This window comes from Lemur catta, chromosome 17, assembly GCF_020740605.2.
Source record: "Lemur catta isolate mLemCat1 chromosome 17, mLemCat1.pri, whole genome shotgun sequence".
NCBI classification, from domain to species: domain Eukaryota; kingdom Metazoa; phylum Chordata; class Mammalia; order Primates; family Lemuridae; genus Lemur; species Lemur catta.
The window spans coordinates 48,521,333-48,537,601 of NC_059144.1; positions in this window are offsets into that span (position 1 = coordinate 48,521,333).

Genomic DNA, 16,269 nt, shown 5'->3' on the forward strand with positions numbered 1-16,269 from the left:
TAAATCCTACTAAATTCTTTTCTTCAGTATTATCTTAGGTGTTCTTGGTCCTGGGCATTTCCATGTAAACTTCTGAATTAATTTACGCACACCCCTGTTGTGGTTTTGCCTGTGGCCACATTGACCCTGCGTGCCCCTTTCCTTCCTTGCTGAAGGGTCCTGGAAGGACATTAGCAGACAAATCACCCAAATGGAGATTAGGACTAAACCTGTCTGGCTTCATGGCGCGTTCCCACACCCGGTACTGCGTACGCTGTCAGTACTGGCGGGATGGATGGATGGATGGATGAATGAATGAATGAAAGAAGTGTAATTGAAGTGTATTAACACTCGTAAAGGAAGAGGACGTTTATATAGAGTCATTATAGTAAAATTATTTCAAGAAGTTATTTTATTCCTATGTTCATTTTGTTTCCATCACAAATAATAACAGAAATAATTATTTGTTTTCATGAAAAATTAAAAGGACCCTTGAGTGCTTATTCAGTGTAGCCTTTCTGGCAGGATTAATGATCTTAATAATAAAATAGCACTGGCTAACTTTTTTAATTGAAATTTTTGTTGAGATAATTGTACATGTTTATGCAGTTGTAAGAAATAACACAGAGACAGCCTGCACACGCTTTACCCAGTTTCCCTCAGTGCTAAACCAAAATACAATAACCCAATCAGGATATGGAGTTTCATAAAATCCACTCAATTTACCACACTGGCTAACGTTTTGTTTTGTTTTGTTTTGAGTCAGGGTCTTGCTCTGTCACCCAGGCTACAGTGCAGTGGTGTCATCATAGTTTACTGCAACTTCCAACTCCTGGGCTCAAGTGATCCTCCTGGCTCAGCTTCCCAGAGTGCTGGGACTACAGACGTTAAGCCAATGTGTGCCTGGCCCACATCGGCTAACTTTTCATTTATATTTGATGCTGTGCTGAGTGCTTTATCTCATTTAACTGTCACCACAACCCCATAAGGTACCTAGTATTATTACTCATGTTCTAGAGCCTGGGGTGCCGGTGCTCAGAGAGGTGAAGGGACTTGTCCCTGGCCTCACAGATATTCAGTAGCTGAGTTGGAATTCCCACCTGGAACCGACACCGCATCCTGCATTCTTTACCTTGTTGACATATAGACCATGATACATAGATCTGTTCCTTGTCAGAGATTTTTGAAGCAGAAAATCGCCTGGGTAACAAAAATAATTTTATTGCAAAGGTGTGTTTTTGAGTATTCCTCCACAATGGCATTTTCTAGAAATCTGAAGTCTAAGAAAACCTCTGGAAAAATTTAGGGCACCCAAATCTCTGACAAAGCACTTGAATGTGTTCATTTGTGATTCATATTCTTTTCAATACACAGTTTCATGACAGACAGAGACTTATGTCCCCGTTGGCAGCAGCTTCACATCCTGGAACGGATCTCCCGCCCAGGTGCGGATACGTGTGAGAAGCTCGGGAAAAGGTCTCGGGCAACAAGACACCTGGCTGCTCGGTTCTCTTGCGTACCCTTAGAAGCTAGGTGGGTGGGGAACCCAGCAGTTACATGTCAAGGGCAAAAGGACTGTCCCATTTCTGTCTGTCTTCCCAAGACCTTATCACTTGGAAGATTTGAAGCAGCTCCCCCAGGCCTGGGTCCCAGGCACCAGTCTCCGTGGGGACACGTTTTCCTGCTGCTGCCTGTGCACTGCTCGGTGAACTGTGTCCAAGGCCCCGAGTCCTCTCCTGGTTGCTGTGTGCCCGTGACACTTCTTGCTGCCCAGCCTGACGTTTCTGGCCAGTCAGGGAGGAGGGAAGTGAAGATGCCGTGTTTGTGTTGTGACTGAGCTTCAGTGGGCCTTCCAAGGCCTCCGACCCCAGGGTCAATGGTTTCACCTGCCCGGACCATCCTCAAGGGTCATCCCTAGTGTGTGCACGTGCCTGGAACCAGAGGAAGGGGATCCTCAGTTACAGCATCATGAAAGGCGCATTGCTCAAATTTTGGTATCGCCCTCCCACTTCTTCAAGATGGGGTCTTGCTCGGTCACCCAGGCTGGAGTGCAGTGGCATGATCATAACTCACTATAACCTCAAACTCCTGGGCTCAGGCAATCCTCCTGTCTCAGCCTCCCGAATATCTAGGATTCAAGCATGCCACCACACCTGGCTAATTTTTTATATTATTTGTAGAGATGGGGTCTTGCTATGTTGCCCAGGCTATTCTCAAACTCATTGCCTCAAGCAATCTGATCCTCTTGCCTTGGCCTCCCAAAGTCCTGGGATTATAGGTGTGAGCCACCACGCCTGACCCTGGTATGGCCCATTTTGATGATGCAGAAAAATCTCTCCCCAAGATGATTCTAATCATTTTCCTACCTTTGTTTATACCTCATTGTAGAAGGAGATCTGGTTTCGACTTATATTAAGTTGATCTGTGTGCAATTGCCATCTTTATAGGTCAGTGACAACTGAATATTGGCAACTTTAAATACAAGTTAAATGAAACCTTGAGGAACGTGCGACTCTGCAGTTTGCCTGGCTCTGTAGTACAGAGGACGTTGGCGTGTTTCAGACGAGCAGGGAAGGCGGCGAGTTCCCGTCCCGCGCCGGAGCGCTCCAGGGCGCCTGCTGTCGTGGGAAGCCGTCTCTGCCCCTCCGAGGGCGGCTGGCTCGTCCCGGGAGCCGCTCCTCTTCCAGACAACAACCCATCAGAGCCCATGAAAATTTAATGTGAAAAAGTGTACAGTTGTGTGTTTTTTATAATAAATTAGTTCGCAGCCCTTGCTAATACCAGATGAATAAATTAGTAATGCGCGTCCCCAGGGGCTCTCGGGCTGACAAACTGCGCACCAGGGCGAAAGTCCCTTTCTCTCCTTTGCAGCTTATCCCTGAGCGGAATCTCCTACCTTTTGAACAAGTTTCAAGTTTGACGGATTCTGTGGGTTTTCAGTGGATTTGTGCTTTGGCCTAAAGGATGCTGCCATCCCCCCTCAGCCACCTTCCCCAGGGGGATGGCTGAACCAAACGTGTGCTCCCCAGCCGAGCGTCGTCTTTAGGGGCAGTTGGAAAGGTTTGGGGGGATGCCTTTGGCTCACTGAACTATCTGGTTTCAGCGACCTGTTCCCCTTACAGTGTCGGGGAACTGGTCTGCTGTGACCAATGTTAATGTTAGTGTCGTCACATTTTACAGGTGAGGACTGTTGAGGGACTCGGAGAGGCCTGGGACCAGCCTAGGGTCGCAGGGCCAGGAGGGAGCGGAGCCCGTGTGAGCGTCTGGGTCTCCTCACTCTGAAGCCCAGACTGTCCCAAGCTGTCGGACGCCTGCTGGTTGCATTTTGTTTCCAGATGAGACTGTAGATGCTGCAGAAGCAGAGCCGTGTTTCTGCTTCCTGGCTCCCTGCCTGGCTCTCCCAGGAGGCAGCTTAGGGTCCAGGGTGCGGGCACCTCGGGCTGGGCAGTCTACTAAAAGGAAAGAGGGCACCCTCACCCAAAGTACCCTCCGGAGGGGCCCACTGAAGCCCAGGATGGTCCTCTCGAGGCGGCCAGTACCTCTGGTCCAAGAGTCACCACTTGCATGGGCGGCCCAGACAGAGGGGTCTCCTGGCCTCAGGAGGCCCACGCCACGTCCACAGTCCTCTATCAATGAGCCCTGAAAGCAGGCCTGGTGCATCCCCATGCTCACATGCACGGGCACATGAAAGCAGACGGACAGTTGCCACGGCCTCTTTTGTCTCAACTCCCATCCCCTTTGCTTACTGGGGGCACCTAATGGGTCCAGGATTTTGTCTCTGTCAGGCCACCAAAGACACGTGGCTGCCCGCGCCTGCTGAGCACGTGCTACTCTTGGTGCTGCGCTCTGGGCTGGTCTCCCTCGCGGGGCCCGAGTCCTCTGCCAAAGTCCCCTTTCCAGGAGGAGCAGTCGCTGCTCACAGCCCCCCATCCTTCCCGGGATCCAAGGACATCGGCTCTTCCAAATGCTTTTCTGCTGCGGATTTCTTTCCAGATACTTGGACAGGATTTCAGAATCTTGCCATAGCGGCAACTTCTCCTAAAAACATCTCACTCAGTCCTTGCCGATTCCATAAGATACGCGGATTTTTTTTTTCCCATTCTTTTTGGATCTTTTGCTTTTGGAAGGAAATATCCATTCTGTTGAAAACTAAAACCTTGGTAAAGTGTTTGTATTTTATGAAGCCCCTGAAAATGGTGTGATTTTGCCCAAGATCTGTGTCACTGCTTCACTCGAACCACAAACATTTATGCAGTTCCTGCTGGGTGCCAGGGACCGAGGGACCCCCAGGGTGCCGAGAAAACTGATGATGAAGGTGACGATGTATGCAGTCGGCTAACACGTACGCGGCTGCGCCGTGTGCCAGACGCCAGCTGACGCCTTTCCTGTGCGTGAACTCGTTTAACTCTCACGGCCACTGCTTGTGGTGGACACTAGCGTCATTTCCATTTTACAGATGACGGGAAACTGAGGCTCAGAGAGGTTGCACGACCCGTCCAAGTTTCAACAGTTAGTAAGAGCTTGGCAGCCACTGTCCGTGCCGGCTCGTGGGGCCCACGCTTCGCCACGTGGCAGCATGCTGTGCAGGACGCACCTGCAGTGGCCATTCTTCCCTCATGAGGACCGTGCTGAGGACGTGCTCTGTGTGAGATTCCGTGCTGGTGGGCAGGAGGGGCAAGGTGCGCCTGTCTCTCCGCCTTGAGGGAGTCAGTCCAGCAGGAAATGCAGCGAAACCAGCACCTGCCAGGCCCTGGGTGAGCTGTGATGACGGAGGATGGCGGGGGCTGTGGGGGAACAGAGCGAGGCCCGGCCCTGTCCACCCGTGTCGGTGATGGCTTTTGGGAGGGAGCAAAGGGTAAGCTGTGGCCCAGGGTGGAAGCTGGCCAGGCCAGGGCTGGGGACAGGGGTCTAGAGGGGAAAGCGTGTATAAGGCTCTTGAAGCAACACAAGAGACTCTGAGAGACCCAGCAGGGGCTGGGCGGGCAGAGCAAGGGGCGCTGAGCAGTGCCTGGAAAGCGCCGAGGGTCAGACCGCAGGGGCTGGCCTGCTGGCCTCCCACCCTGTGGGCAGTGGAGTTTGAACAGGGCAGGGCCTTGCACTCAAGGAGCTTGTATTCCAATAGAAAAGAAAACAAATGCACAAGACACCAGGGAGTGGCGAATGCCCCAAAGAAAGTGAAACAAAGTGCCATCGCCAGTTGAGCCAAGGAAGGTACAGGAAAGCCACCGCCAAGAGGGTGGGTGGGCGAGGCTGGAGCCTCTGCACAGTGGACGTCTGGGGGTGAGGAGTCAGCGAGCTGACAGTGTTGGGGAAAGTGTTCCAGGCAGACAGGACGGCTAGTGCAAAGGCCCTGAGGCAGCGTCGAACCGCATGCTTACGGAGTATAGCGAGCCAGCAGTGTGGCTGGAACAGAAGGAACAAGGCAGAGACGGTGCCGAGTGAACCCACAGGCTCCCCACGGAGTTTGGATCCGGTCCTCAGTGTGGGAGCAGCCACTGGGGGGTTGAGCAGGGGATGGCAGGGCCCCATTCATGTTTCTGAGGCTCACCCTGCCTCTGTGTGGCCAGTGGGCGGGAGCAGCCCAAGTGGCAGTTGGGACGGGTGGGGGGTGGGGCTCTCCCGTCATCACGCAGACGATGTGAACTGGCCTGAGCGGTGGCCTCGGTGGGCGAGGAGCCCGGAGGGTTTGGGAGATGCTGGCGAGTACTCGTGCGGGGCAGCCCGGCTCCTGGGGTCCCACGGGCCGGCAGAGAGACCCCTACACAGAGCGGCTGGAGAAGACGCTCCATGGCTCCCAGCCAGCTCAGCGTCCAACCTCACGGAGGATGTGGCCCCAAACATCTTGGTTTTCTTTTCTTTTCTTTTTTTTTTTTTAATAGCTTTATGGAGCTGTTAATATAATTCACATGCCATGCAATTCCCCCTTGTAGAGCATACAGTTCAGTGTTTCTTACTCTATTCATGGGTTTGTGCGACCTGCACCACAGTCTAAGTTTAGACCATTTTCATCACCCCACGAGGAAACCGCTACCCGTTAAGGGATCACCCCCATTTCCCCCTTCCCCAGCCCCCTGGCAGCCACTGATCTGCTTTTTGTCTCCATGGATTAATCTATTCTGGGCATATCATAGAAATAGAATCATACAACATGTGGTCTTTTATGACCGGATGGTTCTGCTTAGTGTTTTCAAGGTTCGTGCATTTCGTAGCTGCGTCAGTGCAGTGACTGAGCGACATCCCTCGTGTGGATGTTCTACCTGTTACTTGTCCATTCATCAGTCGATGGACATTTGGGTTACTTTCCCACTTTTTGGCTATTATGAACAGCGCTGTTGTGACTATTCATGCACACGTTTCTGTGTGACCCTGTTAGTCCTTCAGGGTGTCCGCCCGGGAGCAGGGCTGTCCTTGGCACACTCGGTCACACTGGTCCCGACCGTTATCCAGCGAGAGTGCCCAGCACGCTCCCCAGCTGTGCGAGGTAGCGCCTGTGCGGTATTTACCCCAAGGGTCAGGATGCAGGCAGGGGCAGGAGCCTCTCACTCTTCCCCTCCCAAGTTCATTTCCATTCCCCGGGTGAGGTCTCAGGCTCAATTTCATTGACTTAATGGACGAGGGAGGAAATGGCCTCTGAGGCCGAGACCTGAGTGGTCCCCAAGGACTCAGTTTTGACGACGCATTTGAGCCACACGTGGGGATTTGCTTGCAAGGCTGGGAACTCTGATCAAAGATCTTCCAATATTTTATGTTCATAAAGGCAGTTGGAGAGTCATGATTTTTAAAAAGGCATCTGAGTGGGGAAGGATAGGATTGTGTTGGGGGCTACAGTCTCTTGTCTTTGAAGTTTGCAAGAAGCAGCTGAACAAGGGACACCCTTTGCGGAACTCTGGTCTGACACTCGAGGTGGGCGGCCAGCAGGGCCCTGTCGGAATCTCCTTCACCTGGGAGACTTGAAGCCTGGCCTGTGTGTTCGTGGCCGTCACCCAGTGCTGTGTGATCCTGGGTGAGTCATTTAGTCTCCCTGGACTGTCTTTCTCTCTGCCGCATAGTTCCTGATGGGAATGCAGGCAAGACGAAGGGGCAGCGGCGAGTTTTGGAGAAAGGTGCGGATGCGACTGTTCAAGCAGCCTTTTCCAGGTGCTCCTGCACATGGCTGTTGCTGAGCGAAGAGGGCCGAGCCAGCTTCCCTCGCCCTCCTCACCTCCTGCGGGAAATTGCTCCAGCTCCCTTACCTGCTCTCGAACACCCCTCTTCCTCCCCTCAGGGGCTTACCTGTGCCTTCATGATGCAGCTGTTATATGTTCCAGCCATTAATCGTGAGCTCAGGTGGGATGTATGCTCATGGGGAGGAGGGCTGTGAGCCCAGGTGGGATTGAGCCTAGGTGGGTGTATGCCCAGGTGGGTGTGAACACAGATGGCTGTAGGACTGTGAGCGCAGGTGGGCTGTGTGTCTATGTGAATATGAGCCTAGGTGGGTGTGAGCCCGGGTGAGTATGAGCCTAGGTGGGTGTGAGCCCGGGTGAGTATGAGCCTAGGTGGGGTGTGAGCCCAGGTGAATATGAGCCTAGGTGGGGTGTGAGCCCAGGTGAGTATGAGGCTAGTTGGGGTGTGAGCCCAGGTGAGTATGAGGCTAGTTGGGGTGTGAGCCCAGGTGAGTATGAGCCTAGGTGGGCTGTGTGCCCAGGTGAGTATGAGGCTAGGTGGGCTGTGAGCTCAGTAAGGGCTGTGAGCCCAGGTGGGCTATGTGCTCACTGGGGGGCAGGCACCACGCCTGGTTTTGCTCGTGGACATTGACCTAGCACCTGGCACAGAGTAGATGGTTGTCTTGGTTTGGGTTTTTGGAAGGACCCTGGGACAAGGATTCAAGGGCGATTCATTCCTAAGGAAGTGCTCCTAGGAGAAACTAACCAGTGCTGGAGAAACAACAGCACGGGGAAGGGGAGGAGGCCAGCAGGGCCGTGGTCTCGGGCAAAGCCGGGGTGGGGGTGGGGGGCAGCTGCAGCCCGACCCGAGGGGACTGTGAGTGTGAGTTTGTCCCTGCTAAGGCCGGGGGCTGGGCCACACTCTGGCTGCCATCAGTCATTGGCCTCGTCTCTGTGCCAGAGGGAAGAGTGGCTGCAGAGGGGAGCCTGGGGGGACGACAGCCTCCGCAGGAGGACCGGGGGGCCCTTGCAGAGCACTGACAGTGACCATGGCAGTGTCCTGCCTGGATCCTCCCAGACAGGCGTTCGAGAACAGGGTGGCCACCAAGGTCAGAACTTTCAGGATTTGCCAGCTGCCCCGACACGAGGGAAAGAATGCTCTGAGTGTCAGCGAACGTGGCACATCCAGAGGGCAGCACGGTGAGGCCCGCTGACAGCCCCACAGCCACAGCGCCTTGAAACGTGATCCGTGACACATGCCTACATTAGGGGGGTGGCGAGTCTGCATACTGCACGAGACCATGTGCTGTCGTTGCTCTTTGGAGCCTGCGTAAATCACAGCCATGTGCATGTGTGGGTTGCCGTTTGGCCCCCCGGCCAGCTGTGTTCCGGACCCAGGTCCTGATTCTGTGGAGGGGTGGACGGACACATGCACACAGAGCGCCAGGCCCGGAAGCTGCTGGCATTAGGCAACGGGAAGCTGCTCCGCTCGGTGCAGACTTGCCGCTGCTGGAATAATTGCATCGTTCATTCCCGGTGACACTGGGTCTCCTCAGTACCAGGACAGGCCAAACTTAAGATGCAGGACAATAAAGAAACGCAGATCTGTTTGCTCTTCCTGCCGCTGGGAAACCCCTGCTCCTATGGCTGGCTTTGTTGGCCTGGCCCCAACCTCTTGACTCGATGGGGCGTTCCACTAGATCAGGATGCACATTTTTGTTTCCAGTTGAGATAAAATACAAATAACATCCAATTCACCAGTTTAACCATCTTAAAGGCTACGATTCATTTGTGCCAATCCTGGTGGATGTAATTTGCATTTTCCTGAATATTAATTAGGTTGAACATCTTTTTTTATATGCCTGTTGACCTTTGGCTGTCGGCTTTTGGGAAGCGTTCCAGAACTTTGCATATTTTCTATTGGGTTATTGGAGTTGATTAATTTTCAGGAGTTCTCGATCTGTTACGGGAGCTAGACTGTGTCAGTTAAATATGCTACAAACATCTTTTCCTGCACCGTGTCCTGTCTTTTCATTTTATGATGTCTTTTGATTAAATTCTTAAATAAAAACTGAAAGGTATAATTCAGTGGCATTAAGTGCAGTCACATTGTTGCAAAACTGTCACCACTATCTAATTCCAGAACTTCTTCACCACCTAAAAGGAAACTCTGTACTGTATTCCTCGTGTCCCCTCTTCCCAGCCTCCACAACTTCTCATCTGTGTTCTATCTCCGTGTATCAATTACTTGTCTGTTGTGGACGTTTCATAAAGTCGTGCAGTGACGACCTTTTGTGCCTGGCCACTTTCCCTCAGTGTCATGTTTCTGAGGCTGCTCGTGCCGGAGCAGGCATCAGGGCTTTGCTCCCTGTCACCGGTGAGTAATTCCCATTATGAGGACGCGCGACATTTTGCTTGTCCACTCATTGGCGACAGACATTTGGGCTGTTGCTCCTTCAGGTCATCCCTTCTGCCTGACGTGGCAGTGCCCATGGTCTGTGAGCACCACCGTGTTGGAGGAGGAATGTGGGACCTGCCACGTTGTCAGAGGGTAACTCTTGCCCCTCAGAGATTTTCCCTGTCATGGAGGAGGAGCGACAGTGTCGGGTGGGTTTGAATCTTGAGAATTAACCGTACCTGGGTCTGAGCCCCTGCTGTGCCCCTTGGATGCTGTGTGACCTTGGGCAAGTCACTTCTGTTTCTGAGCCTAATTTTCTCACTTGTCAAATAAGGGAGTTATACAGGTTGAGGATCCCTGATCTTAAAATTCAAAATCTGAAATGCTCCACCATTTGGAACTTTTTGAGCACTAATCTGATGCTCAAAGAAAATGTTCATTGGAGTATCCTGGATTTTGGATTTTCGGATTAGGGATGCTGGACCAGCAGTGCGGGGATGCCAGAATCTGGAACGGTCTGGAATCCGAACCGCTTCTGGCCCCAAGCATTTGGATAAGGGACGCTCAACTGTAATACCTACCTCCTGGGTGCTGTCACGAAGATCAAGTGCGATGGTGTGTGGACAGAGAGTGGAAATAGTCACCTGCTTATTCGTTGTTGCTGAGGGGAAATTCACATAACACAAGAGTAACCATTTAGAGTGTGCAGTTTGGTGGCATTTGGTACATTCACAATGTTGTGCAACCATCACCTGTATCTAGTTCTAGAATGTTTTCGTCACACCCAGAGGAGACCCCATAAGCACCCTGCCCTCCCCGGTCCCCTGGCAACCGCTAATCTGCTTTCTGCCTGCATGGATTTACCTATTCTGGGTATTTCATGGTACAATATGTGGTCTTTCTTTTGTGACTGGCTTCTTTTACTTAGCGTCGTGACTTTGAGTTAATCCGTGTTGTAGCGGTATGTGTGCTTCATTGCTGGTGGGAATGTCAAATGGTGCAGACACTGTGGGAAAGTTTGGTGGTTCCTCGAAAAGTTAAACATAGGTTTATCATATGACCCAGCAATTCCACTCCTAGGTTTTATACCTAAAAGAATTGAAAACGGGCATTGGAGAGGCGAACCTGTGCACGAATGCTCATAGCAGCACCGTCCGCCACAGCCGATGTGTGCCAACGCCCTGGACGCCCGTCGGCAGATGAGCGGACTGACGAGCTGTGGTGCATCCACACAATCCACTATTACCTGTCATCATCGTTATCATCACCACAACTTGCTTAGCCCCCACTGACCTTTCAGAACTGACCTCAGATGCCCTCCCTTTCCCAGGAAGTCTTACCTGAGCGTGGAGACCAATCCTTTTCTGACCACAGAGCCCCGTCTTAATGTCTGCAACGCCTCTTCATTCGTAGCTCGTGCCCTCCCAAGTACTCCTCAGTGCCTGCTGTGGGCAAGGTCATGCCAGTGGGGAGGGACAGGCAACTGAGTGGGTGGGATCAGAGCACCTTGGGGGGAACGTGTGCTGTGCAGAGAATTTCTGTGCAGCACGAGGGTGCTGTGGTATCTCACCATGGCTCGGATGGAGGAGGAGGGGATGTTTGCACCAGGAACTGAGTGAGGAGAGGAGGCTGCCTTGCAGAGGTGCGGGGAGAGACTTCCTTGAGAGGGTGACGATCCAGGAGCCTGGGGTAGGGCTGAGCCTGCAGCCGCTGGGGGAGGGCAGGGGTCACAGGGCTCAGGGACAGGCCATGCTGCAGGCTCCTTCTGACAGAAGCCTGGGAGCGATGAGGGTGACCTGGGCCGGGGGACACTGGGGTTGGACATAGTGAAGTTTCCCCGTCCTCACTGCCCGTTCTCTCGTCTGTCCATGCTCCAGGGACCGCAAGGGCAGGGGCTGGGTCTCAGGCCCAGAGAAGATGCTCTGGAAAAGGGGCCTGAGGCACGTGTGGGTCAGTGCAGTGTGTGGCCACGAGTGGGCAGGGGACAGAGCTGGCTGCATCTCCCAGATTATTGTTGAAGGCCAGGGTTGACCCCTCGATGGCGGAAACCACAGGCTGGGCCGGGAGTCAGCTGTGCGTCTGCACGGCTGGGAGGGCCCTCTCTGGGGGGTGCAGGGCCGTCCATCCCCCACAGGGGGTGATCCTGAAGGAAGCCCGGGCAGGCAGTGCCGCTGGGGGGGGTGGGGTGGGGAGGGCAGGCTCTCAGAAGGACTGGCCCTGTCCCCAGCTGTCGGCTGCTCCCGGAAAGCCTGTGCCGCATGACGTGCAGGTTTGTTGGACTGTTCCCGTCCTGCTGTGTCGCTTCTATGACAGTCGGAGGAACTGGGGCCAGAGAGAGTATCCGCAATGACACCAAGGACCTCAAAAGCCAGACAGTTCCAGACATTCAAGCATGACGACCTAGGCTCTTGGGGGAAAGTTCTCCTCCGTGTGGTGGAAAAACTTGTCAAATTCATGAAAGACCTGAACTTGAGTACGGAGGATGGGACCATAAGGGATAAGTAGGAGTTCACCAGGGAAAAGCAGAGGGAACGGCATGGGAGGCAGCCCTGTGGTGGGAAAGCACTTAATGAACGAGGAGAATAAACAACAACTGGAGTGTGGGGTGAGGAGGGGCAGGGCGCTAGACAAGCTTAAGAAAGGGAGGCCAGGACTCTGGGGTCACAGTTGGGGTTTTGTATTTCATCCCCAAAGCCGCTGTGATGTTAAACAGGTAAAGGATGCAAGGCCCTGTTTTCTTGAGGGGTGGGCAGCAGTGGAAGCCAGGAAACCTGGCCAGTGATGCTGGCCCGCACCACGGGGGTTAGGAGTGGGAGTGAAGATAAGGGAATCGGATCTGAAACCATATCTTCCGTCCCTCTTCTCGGGGCATCCGGTAGTACTTTCCCCTCAAGACCTTTCCAAAAAGACCTCTAAAGGCGGGGGTTGTCGGACCCACAAACCAAGCCCACTTGCCACCATGTTTGTGAATAATGTTTTGTTGCAACATAGTCACTCCCGTTAATCACAAATCACTGTGGCTGCTGTCGGCCACAGCCGCAGAGCTGAGTGGTTGCAATAGAGATTGTCCGGCTGGCACGGCCACAAATATTTATCATCTAGCCCTTTGCAGGAGACGTTTGCCAGTTCCTGACCTAAGCAAAGTGAGGGAGCGACACAGTTTCACAACAGAAATCTGTTGGCTCAGAATCTTCCCAGCACTTAAATGAGTTTAATCCCTCTAAAAAAATGCTAAAGTACACATGTTTTGAAAATCGACTTTTGTTTGTCTTTAAGCCGTCACTGACACTACAGAGAACCTCACCTTGTGCTTCAGGTGGAGGAAGTCGGGGTTGGAACTCGGTCTGTGAAAGTGTTGAGCAGTATTACTTGTCTACACCGCTAAAATCTCCTGACGTGTTACTTTACTTTTTGTCTACTCTCCGAAATGTGCATTTTTTCTCTTCTCTGTAAAATATGGTCTTTAGGAGGACGCCTCTAGAAGCAGCTTTTAGCCTTTGCAGAGATACAGGCGGGCTTCTTGCACAAGGTTTTTGCAAGGTTTTGCTTACGTACGGATACAGGAGCCTCCCGCTAAGTCAAGTAACAAAAAAGGGAGAGGAGACGCCAAGCAAGCCAGTTCTCCAGACCCCTCCTTCCTCCTTCCCCATCATCTCCGCGTCTGAACTCACGCTGCCAGACTCGGTGCAGAACTTTCGGATTCGCTTGATTTACAGAGCCGGGCTGATTTTCACGCGGGGAACTGGCCATATGTCTGGCAGGCACCAGCGACCATTGGCAGAATTATGGGGTTGATACTAAACAGATGGGCTTTCCAGTTAGATGTGCTGTTTTTTCCACAATACATATCAGGAAAAAAAAAGAAGCCGCTTTAATAACGTCTTGGTTTTTCCACTGGTGTCAGAACCATCCATGATGCCCATTTATCTAGTCTTAATTTCAGCATCATTGCTGCACAGCGAGCCTTGGGTGGCTGGAAGAAGCTTAGCGACTTGGGAAATTTTGAGGCCCAATGTCCGCTAAGATCTTAGAGAATCCTGTTATCTTTGGAACACAGATATTGGAGAAAAGACTTTTATATTCCCAAAATAATTTGTCGTTAGTACTACTTAGTGGAAATATAGTCAAACTGCTTAATTGTGGGTTTATTGCTCAAACTTTGTTTGACAGTGTTGGTGGGGTTATTGGTATCTAGACAGCAAGGTATAAACAGGGGTTGCCTGTTCGGTCTGTTTAGGAAAAGCTGGCTAAAGAACTGAATAGGATTGCTTCCTGCAGGATTTCTCAGAGCCTTTACTATGCTAATATGGAGTGGGGCTCTTCCAGAGAGGCTTTTATGGTAGACAGTATTTTCCCAACTGCCTTCATCCACAGCGTGTCTCCCCATGCCAGGGTTCCATGGAATGTACTTTGGGAAACACTGGTGTGGCGCCCAGATGGTAAACTTGGATCAGAAAGCCAGGGCCAGGCCTGCCACTCACCTGCCGTGTGATGTTGTCTGCTTCCCTGCTCAACGTAACGGGGAGCTGAAAACGCAGTCCCTGCCTCCTAGGGCTTTTTGCCTGGAATGAACATGCAAAGGAACTTGGTGGCCTCCCTTGGACATTCAAAAATATGTTCTCCTAAGTTCAAGTATTCCCTCGGTCCACTCAAGCTTAGCCAGGCTTTCGTCTTGTCTTCGCCATGTTTCTTCACTTCCCGAACCAGCAAGGGGGAGAGGAAGGAGAGGCTTTGAGTTGAGGACGACTTAGGGGAAGCCTGGAGCAGTGCTGGGCCACCATGAGGCCTGGGGGGCTTAGGAATTGCAGTGTCCCCACTGTCGGGGGAGCTGGGGGGGCTCCGGGCCATTGTTAATAGCTGTGGCCTGCGTGGGAAGCTGCTTCCATGTTTGTATCACACCATGATGACTCTCTTGCATTCACTCATTCATTCACCCATTCAACCCCCAGGCCAGGCCCTGTGCTAGGCGCCGGAGGAGGGAGAGGCCCGACCTCCAGGAACGGCCTTTTGCTGTTGCTAAGGTTACTGGAGAAGGCAGCAGTTATCCCCTCAAAAAAGGCCCGTAACCGGATCGCAGGTTCTGCTGGATAAGGTCGCAGAGCTGTAGGAAAATGCCTGCGAAGGTTCTGGGAATGGAACTCCAGGCATTTAGGAGTGTGTTCTCCGCCCCACCGCTGTTTAGGGCAACCCACCCTTTCGTGCAGCCCTCCTGCCCTCCTCCACCCCGGAAACCCGGTCCTTCCCGGGCATGTTAGGTGTGGCCGTACTCTGTTTTTATTGACCAGCACAACCAAAATGCCACGCTCTTCAGTCATTGCTCACGAGTCTTCCAGGGGTAGAGGAGGGCAAACCAGGAATACCTTTCAGTCTGGAAGACCTAAAGTCTATTTTTAAAATTCTGTTTTGGAAGTTCAGATCCATCCTGCTGGCCAGTCTGTTGAAACGCCCGGTGCTGTTTGTAGGCAGCTGTCAAGCCACAGCTCTTGCAGCCTGGCCACAGCAGGTGGTCTCATGACCCTTGGCGCGTCCCCGGGGTTCTGTTACGTGTCGGTTTCATGGTTGGCTCCTCCCCGGCCGGCTCCTCTGTCCTCCACGCGTGTTTCCAAAAGCAGCGCTGTCATCCGCTCTGCGCCCTCCAACACGGGGGTCGAGGGAAGGCTCTTGACAGATGACCGGACTTCTCGGCCCCTCTGTCACTGACGAGCATGTGACCAGGAAGATTATTTCACATCTCTGTGCCTCTGCCGTCCTCATCCGTCACACAGGTGATGAGATGGTCCTCTGCTAGGGCTATGATGGGGTTGGAACGAGCGAGTTCACGGCAGCTGCTCAGCACGGAGCCGGGTGCACAGCAGGTGCTGGACGGCTGCTGCTGTTGCTGATGACAATGACGACAGAGCACACCTTGGTCTTCCCTGGTTCTCCCATGTGTGTCGGTGCCTCCTTGGCCGTCCTGCCTCCAGCCCTGCTCCCCTGCAGTCTGAGATTCCATGTGGTCTCGTCACCAGGCTGGGTGCGTGCCAGGTCCCTCGGTGACTTTATGTTGCCCTCAAGACTCTTCTTGCGGCCACACAGCTCTTCTTGGGCCCCACGCACCTTCCCAAATTCACTGTGTCTCCTTCAGCCCACAGACCATCAGCTTCACCTTAGGGTTCTCAAGTTCAAGTGCACAGACACGTGCTGGCAAATTAAGAACAGTAAAGACAATGCAGTTAGTTTTTCATTTATTATCATATAGCCGATTTTTTTATTTTGAGATGTGTTCTTCATATTATTAGTCAGCAGTGATGATCACAGAGGATGGTTTGGTGTGTGTGTATTTGCATGTGTGTGCTGGTCACTATTGGCAGGAGGGACGTCAGCATCTCTCTGTGGATCCCAATTTTATTATATGTGGAAATTTTACTGGACTTTTGAGCCTGAGAGCCTGAGGACCTCAGATCTAGATTGCTGTACTGTTGCACATCCCCCAATCACCATGTACTGCTGTAATTTTATTAACTTGCACCTTTTATTCAACTCCTACTCAACCTCCAATACCCAACTCAAATATCCTACTCCCCCAGTATCCTTTCCCCAGATAAGAAAAATTGCTCCCTCTGTGTCGCAGCCCCGTCTCAATCTTTCTGGTGGTTCCAGGCACCTTAGTTTCCTCTGTGGTCAGCGAGCCTCCTGGGCAGAGAGGGTTCTCATCATCTCTTTGTCCCCTGCCAGGCCTAGCCCTGTGTTTCCATCCAAAGACAACAGTCA